The sequence below is a fragment of the Ips typographus genome, linkage group LG1 (assembly GCF_016097725.1).
Source record: "Ips typographus isolate SLU linkage group LG1, UJ_Ityp_2.0, whole genome shotgun sequence".
Classification (NCBI taxonomy): Eukaryota; Metazoa; Arthropoda; class Insecta; order Coleoptera; family Curculionidae; genus Ips; species Ips typographus.
Genome location: NC_138422.1, coordinates 25,328,413 through 25,351,972, shown reverse-complemented (window position 1 = coordinate 25,351,972; position 23,560 = coordinate 25,328,413). Strand labels below are relative to the sequence as shown.

Here is a 23,560-nt window from a genome sequence, read left to right as displayed (position 1 = left end):
TAAGCATAATTTCCGAGCCAGGGCGTTTCGAGCACTTACACGCCACCATTTGCATAATATTTATGCAAGAAACGTTTATGTATGACTTCATATTCAGAACAGTTGACCGTCTATTATTCTGAGTTTAAATCAGCTAATTCAAAAATTGTTACACCCTAATCGTTGTCAACTATACCTACACAGAGATTATTGTAATATGGTATATTGTACAACAAGAGTGAATATAGGATGAGAGGAGTTTTATAACTTATTCTGTCTACGATTACTAATTTTATATTACTTCACAGAATAATCACTCAAATACACTCAATTTTACTTGTTTATACAGAGTGTGTATAAAAGATGTTATTAAATGGGGTCGAGTTTTAAAAACATGTTTTCTACTCCTACAGGGATATTGGTTCATTCCTTAACAGTTTAGAGAAGGTTGAACGAATACAGAATCCTAGACAATCTTCAGCAGGCGTAAAGAAATAGACCAATCACAGACAATCTTCAGGGTGCGTAAAGAAATAGACTTATAATAGAACTTTTTCACCCTTGTTGTACAATATACTATTTTGGAGTAGTTAGTAGTACTCTGAAAAATATGGGACACATGTTTTTCCTTTTGTGTTGTAAATATAACTGCAAAACACACGTTAGTAAAAACTACACTTATTTGATACACCATATACGAAAAAGTTCCATATGTGACGTAGAAAAGGCCAGTTGTCCCCTCTTTCTTCAGCATATAGCAAACTGAGTAAAACTAAATATACATGAACGTATGTCTTTGTAATTTTTACTAAATGTCTGAAAAAAAGTGTGTAATAAAGTGTATATTATTGCATTTTTGAATGTTTTCTAAAAATTAAAGTTAAATGAACATGACATCCAGCATGCACTGTTGTGTAAGAAATGTTGTGTGCTTGACATGTTCGAAAATACTTAAAACCTAAAGTATTGTTGCACATTTTTAAGTTAGTTTTTTAAGAACTATGGAACAGAACTATGGTAAAATGCCTTTAGTGATTTTCTTCTGGTAAAAACGTTCTCATTTAAAATTCCCTTATCCTGAACACACTGTATGGTGTCTTTGGTAGAAATGTCAAATAACTGAGTTATTTGCCAATAAAGACAGTTTTGACTACATTTTATACTTCAGTAGCATTTAAAGGCCTGTGACACTTTAAAACATTTATAAGAAGTTTTAAGACACTTGTAGAGGGCTCTGACACTTTTTAGAACATTCTCAATAGCACTTAAAAGTATTGAAAACTTTCAAAATGGCCCTAAATGCCTCCGGAAATTTAAAACTATTCTGGTAAAGTTTAAAACACTTATAGAAGCTTCTGACACTTTTTAGAAAGTTGTCAGTAGCATTTAGAGGCAGTTGGCACTATTTATGGTTCTAGAAGCCTTTGACAATTTAAATAGATTCTTGAAAAAAATTAAAACAATCATTTAGCAATTTCTAGAAGGTTTGCAGTATTATTTAGAAAGGTGGATGGTTCTAGAAGCATCTGACAGTTTAAAATTTTTTCATACAAGGTTTGTATTAAAACAACTTTAAGAAAGTTTAAGATATTTGTAGAAGCTGCTGGCACTTTTTAGAAGATTCTCAGTAGCATTTAGAAGTATTTGGCTCTTTAAAAATGACCTTAAATGATTCTGGCAATTTAAATCAATCAATTCTTCCTCCAATCAACATTACTTGTTGTAAAATGTGACATCAGCAGAAAACAAAAAGAGCGTTATTAAACAAAAACTTACACTGAAAACCACTTTTTACTTTTGGAAATAGTCTTGATATAAGTTGTTCCTTTTCCCTATACCTGAAGGGCATTTCGGACACAGAACTGCTCTATAAAAATCAAGAGTAAAAGGAACCTGGAATCTGATCTGCTCTATCTCATCTGGTTTAATTTTTTGGTTTCAGAAAAGTAAGTTAGAGACAGGAAAACTAATTTTATCTGTGATCTGTGAAATATTTAAACTTTCACTGTTTAAAAGTCTTAAATTATGATATTCTTGAGCAACTAAAAGTTAACTTTTTTATGGTGAAAACTACATTACTCTACATAATCATAGAGCTTAAATGGCATATTTTCTACATGAGCAACTTTGTGATCGGAAGTAGCAGAACTTAAAAATACTGTCATGATTATTATCATCCTGAAGATGAGATTTACTTAAATCTCCCTCACCTCCTAGTTGCATGATAATATCATCATAACTGGCATCAGATTCACCCTGACCATTCATTCTAATAATCTAGTAAATAAAGAAAATTTAAATAAATAAGCTTGAATAAAAATTCTATAATAGGGATGCCAAGTTATTTTTAAGGTAAATAACTAAACCTATCTAACTTACTTTCTACCTAAAAATCCTGCTTCTAAATATATCATTGAAACTACAAATATCTTTAATACAAAAAATTACAAACTACTTACTACTAATACTACTAAGTCAAAGAGTCCAAATTGTCCAAAATAAACCGTCAGTTGACCAATCTTCTTATTTTCCGTTGAGGTGGATTTTTATCTGCAAAGGCTATATCTCGGTAACAGCCGGGAGGCCTCCTCGATTATCGATTTAACCACTTCTGGAATAGGTCCTCTATCACAATCTGCTCCATGTCATAACGTGGACTAGACGGTACAATTGCTGGTAGCACTCGGTATTACACCCAGTAACTTCCATTCCGGAAGGAAAAAGCTTTCTAAGATCTCCTGATCTTCAATAGTCTGATTTTTGCTCGAATTTTTTAGAAAACTGACTTTCCAGCTCTCATTAAATGTCTCTCTTGACAATCAACAACCAAAAACAAAAAAAAAACCTTTTTTCCCACCTTCTACCTCCACGTACCACTTTTTTCACCTCCTTTGAAGTTCATCAAGTAATACTGTTAATTTTCTTAATAACTACATACAATCCTACTAAAACTAACTATAATGGTAAACACTTGACATCCCTACAAAAATGTACCTTTTCTATAAATTAAATAAATAAATTTTCTTTATTTTCTTGAAAAAAAAATCCTTATTTTCAAGACAATACCATCACTTACTAAGGTTGTTGAAAAAAAATTCGTTACTGTCACTGATGTTGATGTAATTGTTGCAACGTTCTAATTACCAAATAACGTATTCTAAATGGTCTAAGTCAGAAGAGATTAAATAACGTGGAATTAGCCAAAATATGTGACATCCAGCGGTTTTGATATCCTAGAACTGCACTAAAACTTGAACAAAATCTCAACCTAAGTGTTGTTTACATGCACGCGATGTAAAGTTAATTAAATCACTTGGGGGTAAAGTATCATCAGAGTTACACGTTTATCTTCCAGGTAAAGGCGGCGCTGTTAATGCTTCCTGGTGCACGGCAATTCAGAGCTGGCGCCATCCTTTTCGTATAACTTTGAGAAGAAATTATGATTGGCGTGAAAGTACATTCCGCATTGAACTTAGATTCCGTCAAATCAACGGAAAAGCGTTATTAAGCGGCTTTTTGGTGTTGTTCACCTTTGTCTCTAACAACAGAGAAAGTTTGCCTTTAAAACACGAGAGTCATTAATAAAGGCCGTAAATTTTGAGTTATCGGGCGCCAACGGAACCTTTCAGCAAAACGCGATTTCTTCTTTTGCTGTGTCCTCACCGTCCGATTATAATCTGCACGATCACGTCACTAAATAGCAATGCCCAAATTCCTGCGACAGATTTTTTTTTTTTCAAGCGAGGTTAGCCACCTAGGTGACCGTCGACGTCCTCGGCGTTTCGTTCGTCGCCCTCCCGTCTTCAGGTGATATCATCGTTAAGTTTAGTTTGCAGATCGTTGGCGATATTGCACCGTTATTGACATTTTTATTATACCCATTTTAGGAATGCTCTTAAACGGTATACAAAAGCTTCACAGTAACGTTCGTCCAAATAAAAGTACAAACTTTTATTTTAACAGTCTGAAAAAGTAATAAAAGATAAAATTGATTAATTAGTAGTAATTGTAGAATTTCTTAGCAAAAAACAAATTTTTCCAGTATTAACATGATAAACATACCATTATTGACCGATTAGTAATTGGAGAAATTAGTTTTCTTTACCTTAATAGTCATTGTTGACCTAGGTTAATAATAGGGTCTAGTTCTATTTAGTTTGGCACAAACTGGTGTAAACTGGCTTATAAAAACAAACATTTTATTGTAAAATAAGCATTCTTAGATATTGAATTTAACAAAATGTGATGTGTGGAAGAAAGTAATTTATTTAAAGTAAAGTTTAACTACGATTTGCTGCATTTATTTTCAGTCATTTTACTACTACCTGCAAAGTAGAAACAACTAGCTGCAAGTACTTAACATTTGTTTTAAGTGTCAAAGACCACTTTCTTTTAACGATCAAATGCTCATAAATTTGTAAGGTTCAACGAATTTTCAACTTTTCAAGTTGATCTAAGTGGAAAACAACGCCTTTAAACCTTAAAATTACCTTTACAGTGTCCAATAACCATTCTAAGTGCCTTAAAAGTTGAACCATGTACCAAAATTCGCTTTAAATTCTTCTCAACTGAACTGTAATAACACAAAAATTACCTTAAAATGTCCAACGGCCTTGCAAAGTTTAAAGAACTAGCTGCCAAAGCTTTATAGTTGTTTTAAGTTTCAAATTCCACTTAAGACTCATCCTAACTACACCCGATTCACTTATCGTTTAAAGGTTTATGGATTTGAAAGGTCTTAAGGACTTTACAAGAGTTTTCAAGTTAAAGCAAGTGAATAACCAGGCCTTTACACCTTAAAATAGCCTTTACAAGGTCTAAGAACGTTTGTAAGTGTCTCAAGGTTGATGCTTGTATAAAAATCCACTTGAAACTGTACAAAAATACACTTGTGACTGATTTTTACATCATACAGATGCTTTGCAAAGTCCAAAGAAATACAAGCTGTTTTAAGACTTTTCTCAACTGGACTAGTGTTTTTAACCGTTCAAAAAATCACAAATTTACTACAAGTTGATGAAATCGCAAAATAACATTTTAGAACCTTAATATAACCTTTACAATGTCCAATTTCAAGTTCCTGAAAAGAGAAAAAGTAACTTGTTGCACTAGGTGCACTAAGTTCCAAACTACGCTTTGCATCGTCCGGGCAAGTGATGCATTGTGCGGAAAAATGCCATTTACCGCACTTGTTATGCAAATAACTATTATTTAACAAAAATATACATTTTTATTTTGTTTTCTTTGAAATATCAGATATTACTTTACGACGTTATGTTATGATGTTAAGTCCGGTACTTATCTTTCAATTTTGATTAGCAAAGAAATAATATTTTAATAAAAGTGAAATTTGTTCCTTCCAAACTATCAATATCGCACTTTGCATTTTAAGGCTAACTAGCACAGTATGTTTGCTAATTTATTTAGAGGATACCAAAATATGTTATTTAACATTTGATGACCTAGAAATCCCATTTAGAACAAATATTTACACTTTTCATTAATTTCAAAAACTTATAAAATGTGCATTTATTCGAAGAGTCAATCTAGCTTTAAAATAAAAAATATTGGAGAATCAATACGAGATCAATTCCTAATGAGGACGACTTAAAAGACATTGCTTAACGACTTAAATAAATCTTTACCTAAACTTTAAGCTACCTGAATTACATAGATTCTAGATAACTGAGTAAAAAGACATTCAAACCGATGAAAATCAGTTGATTAACCTTTTTTGCATTCAGCTTTTTTCCAGGTTTAGACATCCAACAGAACAATGGAAAAGATTAATAACACTCTAGACGTAAATGGTACAAATAAAAGCTTTACATGGAAGGCTTTAGAGGAAGTAGACTCTTTTATTGCTTTAACAGAAGACGTCAAGTTAATTTGTTATGTATTATTTAGGTCAAGTAGAGTTAAGAACACTTTGCATGAATATGGATTACTACATTTATAGTTTGTATCTTTCTTCAATGATGACGTTATAAATTCTTTAAGCTTCTATGGAATGTAAATCTTCTGCTTTAACTGGATATGTTAAACTGTTTGTAGACACAGTTTAGAGCAGTAAGTTTGTTCAAATACAAAACTTTGCTTTACTGATTACTGATGACGTAATTACCAACAATTAGTAGGAAAAACACATTAGGAAGACAATGGTTTTCAAAATTCTTAAACGGTATTATAAAATTATTAAAATGACATGTTTTAGTTCTGTATTAGCTTTTTATGGGACAAATAAATGTGCCTTCAAAACAAATTGAAAAGCCTCATTGTTGTTATGTTAATTATAATAAACGGAGAATATTACTTGAACTGAACCTGTATTAATAAGTCTTAAGCGATATGGTGAAAAGTGCAAAAAGTGCAAATTAACCCAATTCTAATACAACCACGTCTCTCTATCTGTAAGACAAAGGCGACTTTGTGAAACAAAAGCGACTGAAATCTCTTACATTTTATTAATTTAGTAAATCATTAAAAAAAATTATACAAAGTGGCCTCATACATTTTTTTACTTAGTTATTGTACAACGCAAAATTTCTCATTAATTATTTTTTGTCTAATAAGTTATAATATACAACTAGAAACTTGAGAAGAGAAGTGAAGTGACGGAAGTATGATCTATAGTATAATCTTTGGATTGAACATTGCTTACTTTTTTATTAAATTTTCTACATATTCCTACCTTCTATTTGTGTTATTGCTATTTTATCTTTTAACGTTACCATTGGTTATACAAAAACGTTAGCTAAGCTCTTGTTGATCTAAATCTTCTTTTAGTTGCATTGTTATTAACGAATATAGTTGCTACATGATCATAATTAACAGTACATTGAATTCTAAGTTTTTTTTTTAAATTAATACTCTCATAATGTGCTTTTTTTCTAATCTTTGTCTTTGTAGTTTTCTTCCATTTTGCTGCCTAAACTCTCTAAAAAGTATAAGTAGTTCAGAAAAATTAATCAACATTTTATAAGTCACCTCACTCACCTCCACTTCTTCATTTCTTTTGGATCAGTTGCCTCCTCAACAAAGTGAATAAAACCCAAAATTGGCAGTGTTACACCTAATTATACTATTTTTAGATAATATTTACACTTCATACAATATACGTTTCTTATCCGATATTTGCTCTGAATATTGTCTTAGCATAATGGTTTCTTTGAATAAAGGAGTAGTGTGACTAGTTCAGGATATTTCACGTTAAACATATACATAAATACTTAACGTATGACAAATATTACGTAGAATCAGTAGGTATATGATAATGCAACAGGATTTAATAAAATATGAACCAACTGGCTGTCCTTAGTTATTTTTTTCTTCAATAATTTAATTATAATATTTAAACAAAATCTTAGAAAAAAATGTTTGCCTAAATGCAAATTAAGTTGAAAGTAATAGTATATTACATACTCAGGTGGAAAGTGTTTGATTTCTGTCGAGAAATTAGGTAGTTTGCCGAGACGAAGTCGAGGTGAACTTTATCTCGAGACAGAAATTAAACTTTCTACCGTGGTTTGTATACTGTTTTATTTTCAACCGTTTATCAAAATCTCATCGAACTTCTAATAAATCATTCAGTTGAAATATTGATAGTTTTGTAAGTAACTAATTAACATACTGTACAACTTGCAGCCTGTGAAGATGGATGTCTGAATACACCCAAAACATGGTATTTAATAAATATTTGTGGAGATCGACTCTGAGTTTTGTTTTCACTTATAAAAAGTAAGCCCAAATATGACAAAACGCATATTAACATTTACCCGGGTGGAAATGAGTACTTTCCAGCCGGGTGGAAAGTAAATACAGGTTATTTTCATCTTTCCACCTGGGATACACATAAGAAATAACGTTATTACATACCTGGTTGAAAATAAAGTTTATTTGTTGAAGTTACATGCACCTACTTTGACACTAATGTTTATGCCTGTAAATATGAGAATACAAGTCAAGTTGTATAGAAATTTTGAATGCTTTTGTAGTTTTAATGGATAATTGCACTAGTGCAAATAATTGCTGTAATTTCCCTGGTTCAGAGTAACAATGAAGTAGGTTTGAAGAATACTCAACAAGAAGAATACTCAAAACCAAGTAGTAAAAAAATACTTGTAAATTTTAATACCGGAAAGAGATTCTTTACAAATTACTCAAAATTCCGTATACTATTCATAAAAATTAATTTAGGTAAGTTTGAAACCAGGGTTTTGATGTTAAAACCTTCTTCTAAATGTTTAATTAAGATAATAATAAAAACATAAAATATTTAATCACTTTTGCAAGATTAAGTTCAAACTTTTGATTTTTTTGTTTACCTTAGCATGTACAGTAAAAAAATGCAAACTTTTGCACGTAAAAATTTTAACGTTTAATGCTATAAAATTGATTTTACCGCAAAGAAATACTGTACAATCCATTGTGATAAATCTTCCTTAAAACTTTTTTCAACGTGATTAAACCGTCTTTTCAGGTTTTTTTTTTCTGAGCAAATTTTCTACCTCTAAAATTAACGGTTTTTAAAAAATTAGCTTTTTTTTGAGACAGAAAAGAACAGCAACCTTTGATCATAACTGCTATTAGCTTGTAACACTACTTCAATAAAGTTGTTTCCACTCGACATAATTGAGGTTGTTCAACCTAATCAAAAATCGAAAAAACTAGTTTGTGGCTTACGGTAATAATGGAATTAGTATATTATATACCTACATGTGGGTAATACGAAATTAGATTTAAAACCAAATTGTTAAGGTTAAATTATCTTAGAACTAATAATAAGTGAACAATTTGGTAGAGGAATTAAGGCGTTGTTCTCCTTGAAGCTTTCTTAAAGGCTGTGTCGGACCTTGATGATAAATCACACCACATGCAAAACCAATTCAAGTAATAAAATGGCAAGGTCGCTTGTAGTCTGTTGAACAAAAGAGTTTTTTACATGGTACCAGTGAAGCCGTTTGTGTTAAGCTTTACAAATTTTTTGAACTATTGTAACCTCTGTGAATATTAGTTTAAACATTGATAACAATACCACTTTTCTTATAGTTGCATACAGATAAAACAAAGGAGTGCTTTCTCTGAAATTCTAGACAATGCCTGCAGATTATATGTGGCTATTAGATTATAACATTAAATTACGGTATAGTGTTAACTTTCACTTTTGATAAAAGATGAAAATTACTTCGCAGCGGTGTTAATGAATTCTTCACGTGCACCGAACATAACGTAGTGAATATTTCAATTACAACTCTAAGTGGTACTACCATAAAAGTGCCACCTGGAGATAAGTAGGCGTATTTAAATCCAATCTAAAGCTACTATTGTTCTTTTAATGTAATCCAGGGTCAGTGGCCCAGATATGAAATATTTCAGCCTCGTTAAACCAACACTAGAATAACATACTAGATAAATCATTATCTATACATTTTCTTACTGGTAATGGTTATTAGAATTTCGTAACCAGACAAGATCATTTGGTTTTTGGGTTTATTGTATATTACAAACATTTTGGTTGTTTGGTTAAATAGATAATCATTATTTCAAAAGTCAGGTTTTAGTACAATTAACTACCTAATGTCTCTAGAAGTACAACCATGAAGATTTTCCTGAAATTATCCTGGTTAGGATAACAAAGATACAAGATGTAACGTCTGCTTCATGTAAAAGACTCTTTTTAAAAAAAAATCAAAAATTTAGGTGGTAATGTAAAGTACAATTTACTAGTATCTCTAGCAGAAAAACCCTGATTTTTTTTTAAGTTTTCGGGTCAAATAACGAGAGATACAGGGTATAACGTCTGTAGGTGGGTTTTTTTTCTGTTCGCCCACTAGAGGGCTTCCTGGTTCTGTCCAAAAATGTTTGTAACAACTGCTTTATTTGTCTAACATGGTACGTACTTTTATATGTCGATGGATAGCCAATGAAATGAGTTTTCCACCGATATGTAAACATTCGTTGATTGGTTCAAGCTTAATAAAGTTTGTTTTTCCAATTTTTAATTACTTTTTGTTTGAACCTAAACAACTGTCATATTTGACTGACATGGTATGGACTTTTATATGTCGATGGATAGCCAATGAAATTTGTTTTTTTTTTGTTGTTCTTAACGTATTTCAAATTGCTCTTATTAGGTGAGGCAGGCAAATTCTTAAGTTTATGACACTAATTTCCTAATAATTAAAAAGATTGTAAAATGTGCCATTTTTTGATCAGCATGTACCGCAAAGTAGAGTAACAACTGCACTTTTTCTTCTTTTTTCTTTCCTGATTTGAAGGCTTAAAATTTACCCTTTATGTCGGTTTTTATGATTTTTAGACTAATTCCCAATATTTTGTCTTTAAAATTTAGCTAAAACGTATACAAATCTACTTCAAGCCTTAAAATGTACCTTTCAAATCAGTTTTCTTGGTTTCCAGACTAATTTCAAACCTCTAGTTTTGAAAATTGTCTTTGGTCGGTTTTTAAGATTTGCAGAATAATCCCAAGTCTTCAGTTTTGAAAATTGACTTCAAACTCATAAAAATTGACTTGAAGGCTTAAAATGTGCCTTTCAAGTCAGTTTTCATGGTTTTCAGGCTAATTCCAAGCTTCCAGTTTCGAAAATTATTCTCAAACCCGTCTAAAATTGACTTGAAGTAGTAAAATTAGCCCTTCAAGTCGGTTTCTATGGTTTGCAGAATAATTCCAAGTTTTCAGTTTTTTGAAAATTAACTTCAAACCCATAAAAATTGAGTTGAAGGCTTAAAATGGGCCTTTTAAGTCAGTTTTCATGATTTTCAAACTAATTCCAAGTCTTCAGTCTTGAAAATTGACTTGAATTCCATAAAAATTTACTTGGAGGCTTCAAATTTGCCTTTCAACTCAGCTTTCATGGTTTCCAGACTAATTTCATGTCTCCAGTTCTGCAAATTGTCTTCAAACCCATCAAAAATGGACTTAAAGCCGTAAAATTTGAATTTTAAGTCAGTTTTCATGATTTTAAGACTAATTTTTCAGTCTCCAAGACTAACTTTTAAGCCTACACTCTTGAAAAACATGAAAATTGACGTCAAACCCATAAAAATTTACTTAAAGGCTTAAAATGTGCCTTTCAAGTTAGTTTTCATGGTTTTCAGGCTAATTCCAAGCCTCCAGTTTCGAAAATTATCCTCAAACCCATCAAAAACTCACTTAAAGCAGTAAAATTTGTCCTTCAAGTCGGTTTTAATGGTTTGCAGAATAATTCCAAGTCTTCAGTCTTCAAAATTGACTTCAAACCCATAAAAATTGACTTGAAGGCTTAAACTGTGACTTTCAAGTCAGTTTTCATGGTTTTCAGGGTAATTACAAGTTTCCAGTCTTGAAAATTGACTTCAATTCCATAAAAATTGACTTGAAGGCTTAAAATTTGCGTTTGAAGTCAGTTTTCATGGTTTTCAGACTAATTTCAAGTCTCCAGTCCTGCAAATTGTCTTCAAACCCATCAAAAATTGACTTGATGCCCTCAAATTTGCCTTTTAAGTCAGTTTTCAGATTAATTTCAAGTCTCCAGTCTTGGAAACTGATTTCAAATCCATAAAAAATTGCTTGTAGGCTTCAAATTTGCGTTTCAAGACAGATTTCATGCTGCCCAGACTAATTTCAAGTCAAAATTGTTTTCAAACTCATCAAAAATGAACTTAAAGCCATAAAGTTTGCATTTTAAGTCAGTTTTTATGGTTTTCAGTCTAACTTTAAGTCTCCAAGACTAACTTTTAAGTCTCCACTCTTGAAAAACATGAAAATTGACTTGAAAGCCTAAAATTTGTCGTTCAAATCAGTTTTTATGGTTTTCAGACTAATTCCATGTATCCAGAGTTGAAAAATGACTTGAGGTCTTAAAATTTGTTTCTCAAGTCAGTTTTTATATGGTTCACAGACTAGTAAGTCATAAAAATTGACTTGAAGTCTTAAAATGTGCCTTTCTAGTTTGTTTTTATGGATTCAGACCATTTCCAAGTCTTTAGTCCTGAAAATTGACTTCACACCCTTAAAAATTTAGCTTTCAACCTAAACACCACCAAAAAAATTCAAAGAATGACGGAATATTAGAAATACTTTTAAGAACTTTTTGAAATTCAATATCTCGGAAACGGGAAAGGCTAGAGGCTCATTTTGCACTATTTTTATGCTCTGTATGAAACTTTTTGAAGTTCAATCAAGTCAAAAATTGAAAAAATTAAACTTTTATCAAAAATTTAATTCTTGGTCCCCCCTCATCAGAAATCTGTCAAAGTCACTTGTTCTGAAATGGTCCATACACAAAATGTATTTAGAGATTTAAAAAAGAAGAGAAGAGAAAGAGAAGATTTAAAAAATGTATTACGATTTCATAATACCCAGATTTTTGAAACAAAAACAAATTTGAATAAATCGTTATTTTATGGTTATAAGCTAAGAAAATTAATAATAAAATCGAGTAGTTTCGATTACTCTAACTGAAGACTTGCACCTGGTTGTAACCAAAACAAAAAAATACGTTATACGCATTCTTAATACCCTTTACCACCCGTGAGTTTAGAATCGATCGCATACACATCCACTTTTCATTAGCGGTTACAGTCTGACGACCACACGGTAGATGAATTATTGGGTTAAATCGACGGCATCAATTAATAATCGCGTAACCCAGGTCGGGTTCTCTTTTGCTTCATGAAGACGGTTCACCACGTTGTTGTTGAATTTTCCAGGAAGTTTCTCTGTTAATTCCAGGTAACTAATTAGCAAAGACAAACTGTAAACTTCCTTAATTGGTCGGGGACAACAAAAGTCTATTTAGTGATAAATCGGCGCTTATCTCTCTTAAGTTTGCTTGAGCCGACAGGAAAATGCGGCGTTTAATTCGAATCGAATGGGCTATTCGAGGTTAAATCAACACCAGACCATTCTGTCAAATGGAATGTAGCCGGTCTAGATGGGTAAATAGTCGCAGGGAAGCGCCCTGCTGCATAAAGCAATTACTTTAAGTTAAAAATTACGAAACACTGAGAGATAATCGCTTTTGCAACCAGGGGCGGTACCGGCTTGCTCTTATTTATGGATCCCAGTCAAAATGGCGTGCTGCCAGTGCGATATTATTTATCGCCCTTCTATTTTTCCTATACCGGGAACACCTGGGTGGTGGTGAAGGTACAGGAAGTACTATTTTACCACTACAACGTAATATAATAAATAGTTTTATCTCCAATTTAATTCAAGGAGGTTGTTCCATTTGATTAGCTTGGCGAAATTAAATGGGAATCTTATAATCATATTTAACAGAAGAAAATGAGATTGGTCAAAAAAAGCAGCTTTTTCTTGACCAATCATAAATTTCGAATAGAGCTGTGATTTACGCAAGTACTGCACATGGGGACTATCAGTCACAAAGTGTATTACGTGAACTTAGGTTAGAGTAAAAATAATGCAATAGACTTTCCGGATTTAATTTCTCTAAATTGCCAAGTTCATTCGATACTTACTGTTTTCATTTAAGAATTCAATATAACCTAATTTTACCCTAGTTTGCCTACTTTCCAACTAACTGAAATGTAACGTTTCCTACCGATAATTTGGTAAAATCTATAAAACTATGAGCAGAAACTATGTATAGAAAATGTACTACCTGGAATTTAAGTCTTTAGTTTGGAATGATGGTAAGACTATAAATCCAATCTCTCTATATTCGTTAGCTTGATGTTTCAAGCGTCAAGTTCATCCTATGTTAGTCTCATGTTGTGTTTTTAGCAGTTTCTCTCCATTCCTCTCTATCTGACGTAGAAGCACGTACTGTCTTGGAAAGCCTGTAAACTGCTTCACCTGGTTCAGCCATCGTTTTGGAGAACGTCCTCTAGGTCATGTTCCCTCTACCTTCCTTTGGACCATAAGTTTTTCGAGATTGTCATCTTTCCTCCTGCTGACATGTCCAAAATACTTCAGAATCAGTTGTTGTTGGATGTTAAGTTCTTCGAGTATGGATACGTTAGTTCTGCGGTCTGTCCAGGGAATCCTCAGTAGTCTTCTCCAGACCCACATCTCAAACGCATCCAACTTGACGATGCCTGTGGCTTTTAAGGTCCAGGATTCCACTGCGTATAGCGCAATTGGAAAAACTAGGGTGTTTACTAATTTGAATTTTGTTGTGGTTGTTATATGCCGATCTTTCCAAATTTTGTTGACTCTGGTCATGGGCGTTTTAGCAAGAGCTATCCTTTATCTGATTTCTTGACTTGATCCGCCATTTCTGCTGATGTGGGCACCTAGATAAGTTATTTTCTTCACGTTCTCGACATCTTTAATATTAGGCATTTCTTTCATGCTGTGCGTGCGATCTACCATATTAACATAAGTTTCGTTTTCTGGCGATTCAGTTGTAGACCGAACTCCAAGCTCACTCTCTCCACTCGCTCAATAAGACTCGACATTTCCTGCTCATCTTTGGCGATAAGTGTGGTGTCATCAGCGTAGCGGAGATAATCCATCCTTTTGCCACCTATGACAACTCCTCCTTCCCAGCCGTCCAAGGCTTTCCTTATGATATATTCTCCATATACGTTAAACAATAAGAGTGACAGAACACAACCCTGCCGAACATCACGTTCCACGTTGAAAGGTTCAGAGGTTCTTCCATCCACCTTCATTAGTGGTATGTTATTGTTATATAGTTCTTTTAGTAGGTAAATCAGATGCCGCGGAGTCCCCATCTGCGACAGGACATCCCAAAGTCGTCTCCAATTGACAAAATCAAAAGCCTTGCAGTAATCCAGGAAACTGGTTTTAAGAATACGACAATAAGATTACGAGTCGCAGAGAAAGATTTTCATTTACTGGATTTGGTTTTCGAATTGATTCAAATTCCAGTTGATTGGAACTCAGGAACATGAACAAGTTAAGGACATTCAGTCTTCTCCAAAAAATTATTATATTGTCTTACTTCAACTTCACTTTTTTCAGTTTTATTGTGTTCTTCAGGATAGACCACCTAGTATAATTCTCAATTTAAAAGTGATATTGCAAATTCAATTTTTACTCGCAACAATGCTCCAATAAATCCAGTTTGTCATTAAAAACGAGCCTCAAGACTACAATCAAGATGGAGCTTATCATCCTCCGGCTCATCTCTGTTATTATTCATAACATAAATTACCGATTTGACTGGATGCTTATTATACCTAGTCAAACCAGAGTAATCTAATATTATAATATTTCACTGAGCCTCGATCTAGATATAAATGTAATTTTACTGGGCACGCATGCTTTAAAACCGATAAGCATTAAAAGTGATAGAGAATATTGCCAGTTCACACCGTAGGCCTCGAAAGCTATGTCAGATACTGATCAGCGACATTGCTGGTCTATAATTACAGGTAACTTCTTCCTATCAGCGTATCAACGCAGAAATTGCTTTCCTTTACGGTCATTTAACCATGCAAAAATTCCCATTACGATGGGCAGAAAATATTCGCTTGAATCATCGACGAGGGTTGCTGCAGCATACTTAATTGAGAATTCAATTTATCAATATAATTCAAACTGAACCGCAACAAAAAAAGTTTGCTTAATTCGGTTGGATAAATATTTATCTGGTGTAATTGGTTGTTGGAATGAAGTATTGTTAAATTTATCAATAAATCCGATGCAATACGTTTCCTAAAATAAAACTGGTTTTTGTTTCAGGATGACAGCTTAACATTACCAGGAGTTTCCATTAATGAAGCAAATACCGATATAAGTGAGTACTGTTCTGATTTTTTAAATTAAAAAAAAATCTCTTCTACATTTTGAGGTGCTGCACTGCATCCCGAAAACGTTCCACTGACGTCTTCTTCTTCGTCTTCTTCTTATTTTAAGACGATGGCTTCATTTTTTAAAGTTGTGACTCCAATTTCAATTATCGTCTTTCTGGAGGTCTACAGTTAATTATTTTTTGCAATTTTAAGTAGTTGATTATCAGCCATTTTGTAGATTTAGTCTCTCCATACTCGTCTTCTTATTCTGGACTATCTTAAAACATCTAACTCACATTGGGCTCTGATATAGCTGCTTCTCAATCTGTCTCTAAGCGTTTTGTCTCTAAGTGTTTTGTTGTGTGTAAGCGTGTTCTTCATTTGGCGAACCCTTTTGTTTAAAGTTGACATTCAGTTCGTTTTATTTTGGTAGAAAGCCAAATCTATCTATCTTCATTAAGCAATATTTTCTTCCCATTTTTTAACTGCAGTTTTGTGGAATTCTTTATAAAATTTTATATGTATAACAAGTTATTTAAACAAGTATTCAAATCTTCACTTGCTTTTTTAGAGTTTATGACAGAGTATTCTAAAATTTTTGAGTTTACGGAATTCCGAGCCAATATTCTTTGGCTGGGAATGCGGCCTCAAATAGATGGGTCAAGCAAAACTACTGCTTTGACCCTCCCATCGCTGTAGACCAAAAGGATAGGTCTGGAAGAGGAAGTCGCTACAAGTCCAGGAATTTTCCCTTTTGGGAAGTTCCCAAAGTTGCATCGGCATCCTCTCATCCTCTGTCCTGGGAGAGGGATGCCCCCGCTGACGGAGGGGCTCTTCCTGTCCTCCATTTATTTTTTGTTCGTCCACTCTTGTGGTTCTGGCAAACTATAGCATATCCAAACAGCCGGCTTTCGTCCGTCTGGTTTAACATCCTAAAGTTTTGGGAAGTTAGGGTCTGGTGAGTGGGGGATGGTTTTTGCGTAGGTAAAGCGGGGGAAAGTGCCAGGAGAGCAGTCAGAGCACAGTTAGCACCGGGATAACTGCGAAAAGGTTCTACCCAGATTTTGAGAATAAAATTCTCGCCACCCGGGGGTCTGGGAAAAATTGTGGTCCTCTTCTTCTTGGCTGGTTGGTCCTGAATTGTAGTCTATCTGAAACAGAAAGAAAAACTTATTAATAATTAGGAGGCGTTTGTGGGGTGCTTTTAGCTCCGGGTCGTAGTTCACTGCTTCTCGCAGTAACTGATTTTCGCTTTTTGGAATATCTTCACTGCGCTCTGCTTGATCCTTTCCGTTGCGATGGTGAACTTCAAATCTCGCTGGATGTCCTCGTTTCTGACGTACTATGGGGCATCCACCGCTGTCCTGAGCGCAATGCTTTCTACAGCTTGGAGTTTCTTCAGGTCTTCTACAGGCCCAGGCGTAGGTCAGGTGCGGTTGAAGAACCGACTTGATGGGCTTCACTTTGTTCCGAAGTGCTGGCTTCGATATCCTGCTTGTCATGGGGTACAGTTTTGATCTGGTCGCTCTGGCTTTCTGTCTGGCGTATTCTATATGGCTTTCCCACGTAAGTTTTTTTGTCCATCTTGACCCCAAGGTACATCACCTCGTTGCTCCACTTATGTCTTTTAACCTGATGTTGCCTTCAATCCTCATCTTTGGTCTTCTTTTAAAGACTATCGCCTGCGTTTTTTCCGTGTTTAGGTCGATCTTCCATTTGTTGCACCATTTCTCCAATGCTGTGGTCCCCTCTTGCAGGTATCGGGTCAGAAGTCCTCCTGCCCCGGGCCATGATCGCAGTGTCATCCGCGTAGAGTGCTAAGCTGGTTTGCTGAGTTCTAGGTGGATCTAAAACATAAATGTTATAGAGAAATGGCGACAGTACTGCACCTTGCGGCACTCCTGCTTTTATTTCCCTATAACTTGAGTAGACGCTGTCGATTTTGACTCGGAAGCGACGAACTGAAAGAAAGTATGATTAGAAGTCCTCTGTGCCAAACCCTGTCGAAGGCCTTGGAGACTTCTTCTCCTATTCTTTCCTGTTGAACCCTTCCGTGATGTACTCGGTCATCCTCAGGACTTGGAGTTGATAGTGTCCTCCGGAATCCAAATTGCTCGTCGGGGATGACGTGCAGGTCCTCTTCTTGCTGCACAACTCATCATTTACTTTTATTTAAGTCACCGTATATTTCTTCTGACAGTAAATTATTTCCACTTTTGTAGCATCTGTCACGTTTTAATGCCACTAAAACGAAAACCTTAAGAACGTGTGTATGTGGTTACTTTGTCTCAAATGTAACGGTGAAATAGCCATAACAATTTTATTTCCACTCAAGGTAATACGGTTTTCAGTTTGCCTTGAATTGTAAATGGTTGTTTTCTAATGGAATTATCCATACAGTAGGAAAACAAAATAAGGATGATAGCATGAAGGTGACAAATAGCTGAACGTATGTATTTAAAATATTCACCGCAAACTAGTCAATTAAATAAAATGAATCATCGCTACGTTTATTAATCACTATAATGACAGTTTAAAAGGAGACTACCATATGTCAATTATTAATGACTACGTAATGGAGAATTACGTAAGAGGGTCATATAATTTTCGATAAAAAATCAGCATTTAGGCCAGACTGACAGCCGAGAATACCGCGGTATTATTACCGAACGGCAAAATCGAAAGTTGTTGCACTCGGACAAATTTGTTGACCTGGATCCGGTTTGGTCGTCGGTCTGCATCTACTTTCGATTTCGTTTCAGTACAAGATGCTTGATTAAATATGCCAAATGCTAGTTAAAGAAGATTTGATAATGATTTGAATGAGTTTTTCTGAAGAGAAAAAGTCAAATCAACGCTTTTTCCTCTAAAATTCTAAACAGATTAGTTAATATTCTAATCCAATACCGAGAAGCAATTATTATTGCTGGCAATTATTTTATTTTAACTTACTTTGGAATGGAATGGTGTCAAGACAGTTTAATCTCAATTATACAGCTTCCAATTTAACATCAATTGGGTTATTTTGACAGTTACAGGGTGTGTCAATATATAAATCAGTCAATATGCCAATTTGTAGCCTTAAAAATCGTCTTTTTTCACCTTATACAGTATGTCCAGAATATGGAGGACCACATGGAGCATATGAAACTTTACCTTTTTTATTTTTAGTTTTGGAGAAAAACTGGTTTTTTTTTGTCTTTAAATTTTTAAGTTTAAATTAACCATAACTTACCTTATGTTTATTGGCAATTTTAGTAGAAAAAAAAGGGTCACTTTTTCAAAAAATCCAAAAACAAATTTGACGTTTTTTAAATGTCATTTTTGACGTTTTTTAATTGTCAAAAGCCAATGATGACGCAACTTTTCTTTCACTTAACCAAAACTGTATTTTTAACCATTTTTAAGATCCCTGTAGTAGCGGTCCTTATTTTGGACACACTGTATGGTGTCTATGGTAGAAATGTCAAATAACTGAGTTATTTGGCAAAAAAGACAGTTTTGACTACATTTGATTGTAGTTGCCACTTTTCATTGTTTTCTGAAAATTTTACTACACATATTCTAAGTGCCAATATACCAATTTGTAGCCTTATAAATCCTCTTTTTTCACCTTATACAGTATATCCAGAATAAGGAGGACCACATGGAGCTCTTGAAAACGGTTCTTTATTCATATTCTACTTAATTTTTTTTAAATACGGTTTTGATGTTTTTATATTAAATTTTGAAAGCCTATTTCAATGATATGAAACTTTACTTTTTTTACTTTTAGTTTTGGAGAAAAACTGTTTTTTTTTGTCTTTAAATTTTCAAGTTTAAATTAACCATAACTTACCTTATTTTTATTGATAATTTTTACACATTTTAATCAAAAAACAGGGTCACTTTTTTCAAAAAATCCAAAAACAAATTTGACGTTTTTTAAATGTCATTTTATTAATGCCATGACGCAATTTTTCCTTCATTTAAGCAAATCTGTATCTCTAACCATTTTTAAGATCACTGTAGTAGCGGTCCTTATTTTGGACACACTGTATGGTGCCTATGGTAGAAATGTCAAATAACTGAGTTATTTGCCAATAACGACAGTTTTGACTACTTTTGATAGTTGCCACTTACCTGTCAATAACCCGGTTATTTTGACATTTGCAAGATGATTCTAAGGAAAGGATGATAAAGAAAAGGAAGTAAAACAAAAAGACAAAATATTGAGAAAGAGACAAAAACACGTCAGAGGAAAACAGGTACAACAAAAATAGATCTAAGGAAAGAAGAGGAAATTAAGAGCAGGTAATTCAACGAAGAAAAAGAGCATGCAGAAGACAAAAAGTGAAGGATTAAAACCCAAAAGAAGAAGGCAAACAAACAAACATTTAAAATAGAAGTCTATTGTCTCGCAGTCGATTGGGTTAACCAGAGGAAACCATAAAGAACAAGAATATTAAAAAAACAAACGAAAGAAAAATGAGGAAGAACAAAACGATAAAAAGCAAGCGGAAGAGAACAAATACAAAAAAGCAGGAAAAAAGGAAGAAAATGACATTCACTTTGTTGCTTGGGTGGAACAAATATACATCAGCAGTCACTTTTCAGTGTTGCCAATTAATCTGCAGCTGATTATTTGTAAAAAGTAAGGAAAAACTAAAGGGAGGTTATATCGTCAGTGAATCTGTTTCATATTATTTGTAATTTTCATTGTTTTCTCAAAATTTTACTCCACATATTCTAAGTGCCAATATACCAATTTGTAGCCTTATAAATCCTCTTTTTCACCTTATACAGTATGTCCAGAATATGGAGGACCACATGGAGCTCTTGAAAACGGTTCTTTATTCATATTCTACTTAATTTTTTTTAACTACAGTTCTAATGTTTTTATATTAGATTCTGAAAGCCTATTTCAATGATATGAAACTTTACTTTTTTTATTTTTAGTTTTGGAGAAAACCTGTTTTTTTTGTCTTTAAATTTTTAAGTTTAAATTAACCATAACTTACCTTATTTTTATTGGTAATTTTTAGACGTTTTAGTTAAAAAACAGGGTCACTTTTTTCAAAAAATTTAAAAACAAATTTTACGTTTTTTAAATGTCATTTTATTAATGTCATGATGACGCAATTTTTTCTTTATTTGAGCAAATCTGTATCTCTAACCATTTTTAAGATCCCTGTAGTAGCGGTCGTTATTTTGGACACACTGTATGGTGTCTATGGTAGAAATGTCAAATAACTGAGTTATTTGGCAAAAAAGACAGTTTTGACTACATTTGATTGTAGTTGCCACGTACCTGTCAATAATTCGGTTATTTTGACATTTGCAAGATGATTCTAAGGAAAGGATGATAAAGAAAAGGAAGTAAAACAAAAAGACAAAATATTGAGAAAGAGACAAAAACACGTCAGAGGAAAACAGGTACAAAAAAATAGATCTAAGGAAAGAAGAGGAAACTAAGAGCAGGTAATTCAACGAAGGAAAAGAGCATGCAGAAGACAAAAAGTAAAGGATTAAGACGCAAACGAAGAAGGGCGAACAAACAAAAATGTAAAATAGAAGTCTATTGTCTCGCAGTCGATTGGGTTAACCAGAAGAAACCATAAAGAATAAGAATATTTAAAAAAACAAACGAAAGAAAAATGAGGAAGAACAAAACGATAAAAAGCAAGCGGAAGAGAACAAATACAAAAAAGCAGGAAAAAAGGAAGAAAATGATATTCACTTTGTATTGCTTGGGTGGAACAAATATACATCAGCAGTCACTTTTCAGTGTTGCCAATTAATCTGCAGCTGATTATTTGTAAAAAGTAAGGAAAAGCTAAAGGGAGGTTATATCGTCAGTGAATCTGTTTCATATTATTTGTAATTTTCATTGTTTTCTCAAAATTTTACTCCACGTATTCTAAGTGCCAATATACCAAAATATACCAATTTGTAGCCTTATAAATCCTCTTTTTTCACCTTATACAGTATGTCCACAATAAGGAGGACCACATGGAGCTCTTGAAAACGGTTCTTTATTCATATTCTACTTAATTTTTTTTAAATACGGTTTTGATGTTTTTATATTAGATTCTGAAAGCCTATTTCCATGATATGAAACTTTACTTTTTCTATTTTTAGTTTTGGAGAAAACTGTTTTTTTTGTCTTTAAATTTTTAAGTTTAAATTAACCATAACTTACTTTATTTTTATTAATAATTTTTACACATTTTAGTCAAAAAACAAGGTCACATTTTGCAAAAAATCCAAAAACAAATTTGACGTTTTTTCAATGTCATTTTATTAAGCCAATGATGACGCAACTTTTCCTTCACTTAACCAAAACTGTATTTCTAACAATTCTTGAGATCCCTCTAGTGGCCGTCCTTCCAGATCAGGTAATTCAACGAAGGAAAAGAGCATGCAGAAGACAAAAAGTGAAGGATTAAGACGCAAACGAAGAAGGCAAACAAACAAACAAAAATGTAAAATAGAAGTCTGTTGTCTCGCAGTCGATTGGGTTAACCAGAAGCAATCATAAAGAATAAGAATATTTAAAAAAAAGACAAACGAAAGAAAAATAAGGAAGAACGAAAAGATAAAAAGCAAGCGGATAAGAATACAAAAAAGCAGCAGAAAAAGAAGAAAATTACATTCACTTTGTTGCTTGGGTGGACAAAGTTTTTAAACTTTTGCTACTGTCACTTTTAAAAAATGCAGCTGATTATTTGTAGAAAGTAAGGAAAAACTAAAGGGAGGTTATATCGTGACAACAGGGAATCTGTTTCATATTATTTGTAATTTACATTATTTTCTCAAAATTGAAGTGATTTCTGAGGTGAGTAAACTTATTGACAGAACTGAATTTCATTAGTTAAAGAACAATATGCAAGAAACACAATGGCTGACAAAAAAAGCGTTTCTTTCATCACTTCAACGTTTGAATAGGCAAACAACAATGAAGCCAAGGTTGAAAGATGAATTTTCACGGTACCGAAAGCAGTACCGCGAGCACTCAGTCGCATAACTGAATCCATCTGCCAGATAATGCGACTCTCGGTACTTTCTAATTGACGTTTCTTCGTGTGCCAGTACTGTTAGATGCTATCCTAGCAGGTGATTGGCATCCGACCCGATGAAATGGCATAAATTTCTTTTCTTTTTATTATTTATCCGGTCAATCATCAAAGAATTTCCTCGTTGGTTGTAAGTAATCAGCGTGCCGTTAAGCTCTTCAGTTGCAACGAGTTTTGTGTTGTTTAGAATGTAGCAAGTTCGCAACAACAATCAAAAGACATTCCATATGCTAAAAGCGATATAAATAAACTAATATGTGTGGTTGCCAAGCCAGGTGGTATAGGGAATTTCGTAAAAAAATGTCGCAAGAGCTTTGTTCCAAGGCGAGCCACTGCCACTTTCTGCTTATTACCACAACGAGTGTTATTTTACGCATAAGCGGACTTTTAAACCTGGTTTACTGAGTCCTGGGTAGTATTAACCAGACAAGTAAACAATCATTTCAGCTTAAATTGGTTCGATTACTTTCGATTTTGCGACGGTTAAATAGCCGTTTGGCAATGCTGGATATTAATATTTTAATGGATTTGTCAGTTGTTAATAAAACGTAATATTAATGAGCTCGTTGTCGTAAACGCACATACCTTGAGCAATAAAACGGGCCTTAATGTCCGCCAGTATTTTATATTATAAACCAGTGTTTGTCGTAAATTCGAAGGTTGAATGGGACGGGTTTCAACGATATCGACTCGTTTAAGAAGCCCAAAGATAATCGTCAACAAAAAACACCTTCAGAACGACCATTATGTGGTCAAATGCGTCGTGTACAGTGTGAGTCACAAATGGATGTGAAAATCAC

At 33.5% G+C, this 23,560-nt stretch overlaps 1 protein-coding gene across 3 annotated transcripts in view; it reads left to right on the top strand.

Moving 5' to 3' along the window:
* The window catches only part of LOC145740110 (uncharacterized), a 46,223-nt gene that overhangs the window by 12,171 nt on the left and 10,492 nt on the right, over positions 1-23,560 (top strand). For 2 of the 3 annotated variants that reach the window (XM_081995470.1, XM_081995468.1), the window contains exon 2: positions 15,656-15,710. The exons of the other annotated variant lie outside the window; for it this stretch is intronic. The gene's annotated coding sequence lies outside the window, so the exon portion shown is untranslated. The remainder of the gene's footprint in view (positions 1-15,655; positions 15,711-23,560) is intronic. 3 annotated transcript variants of the gene reach the window in all.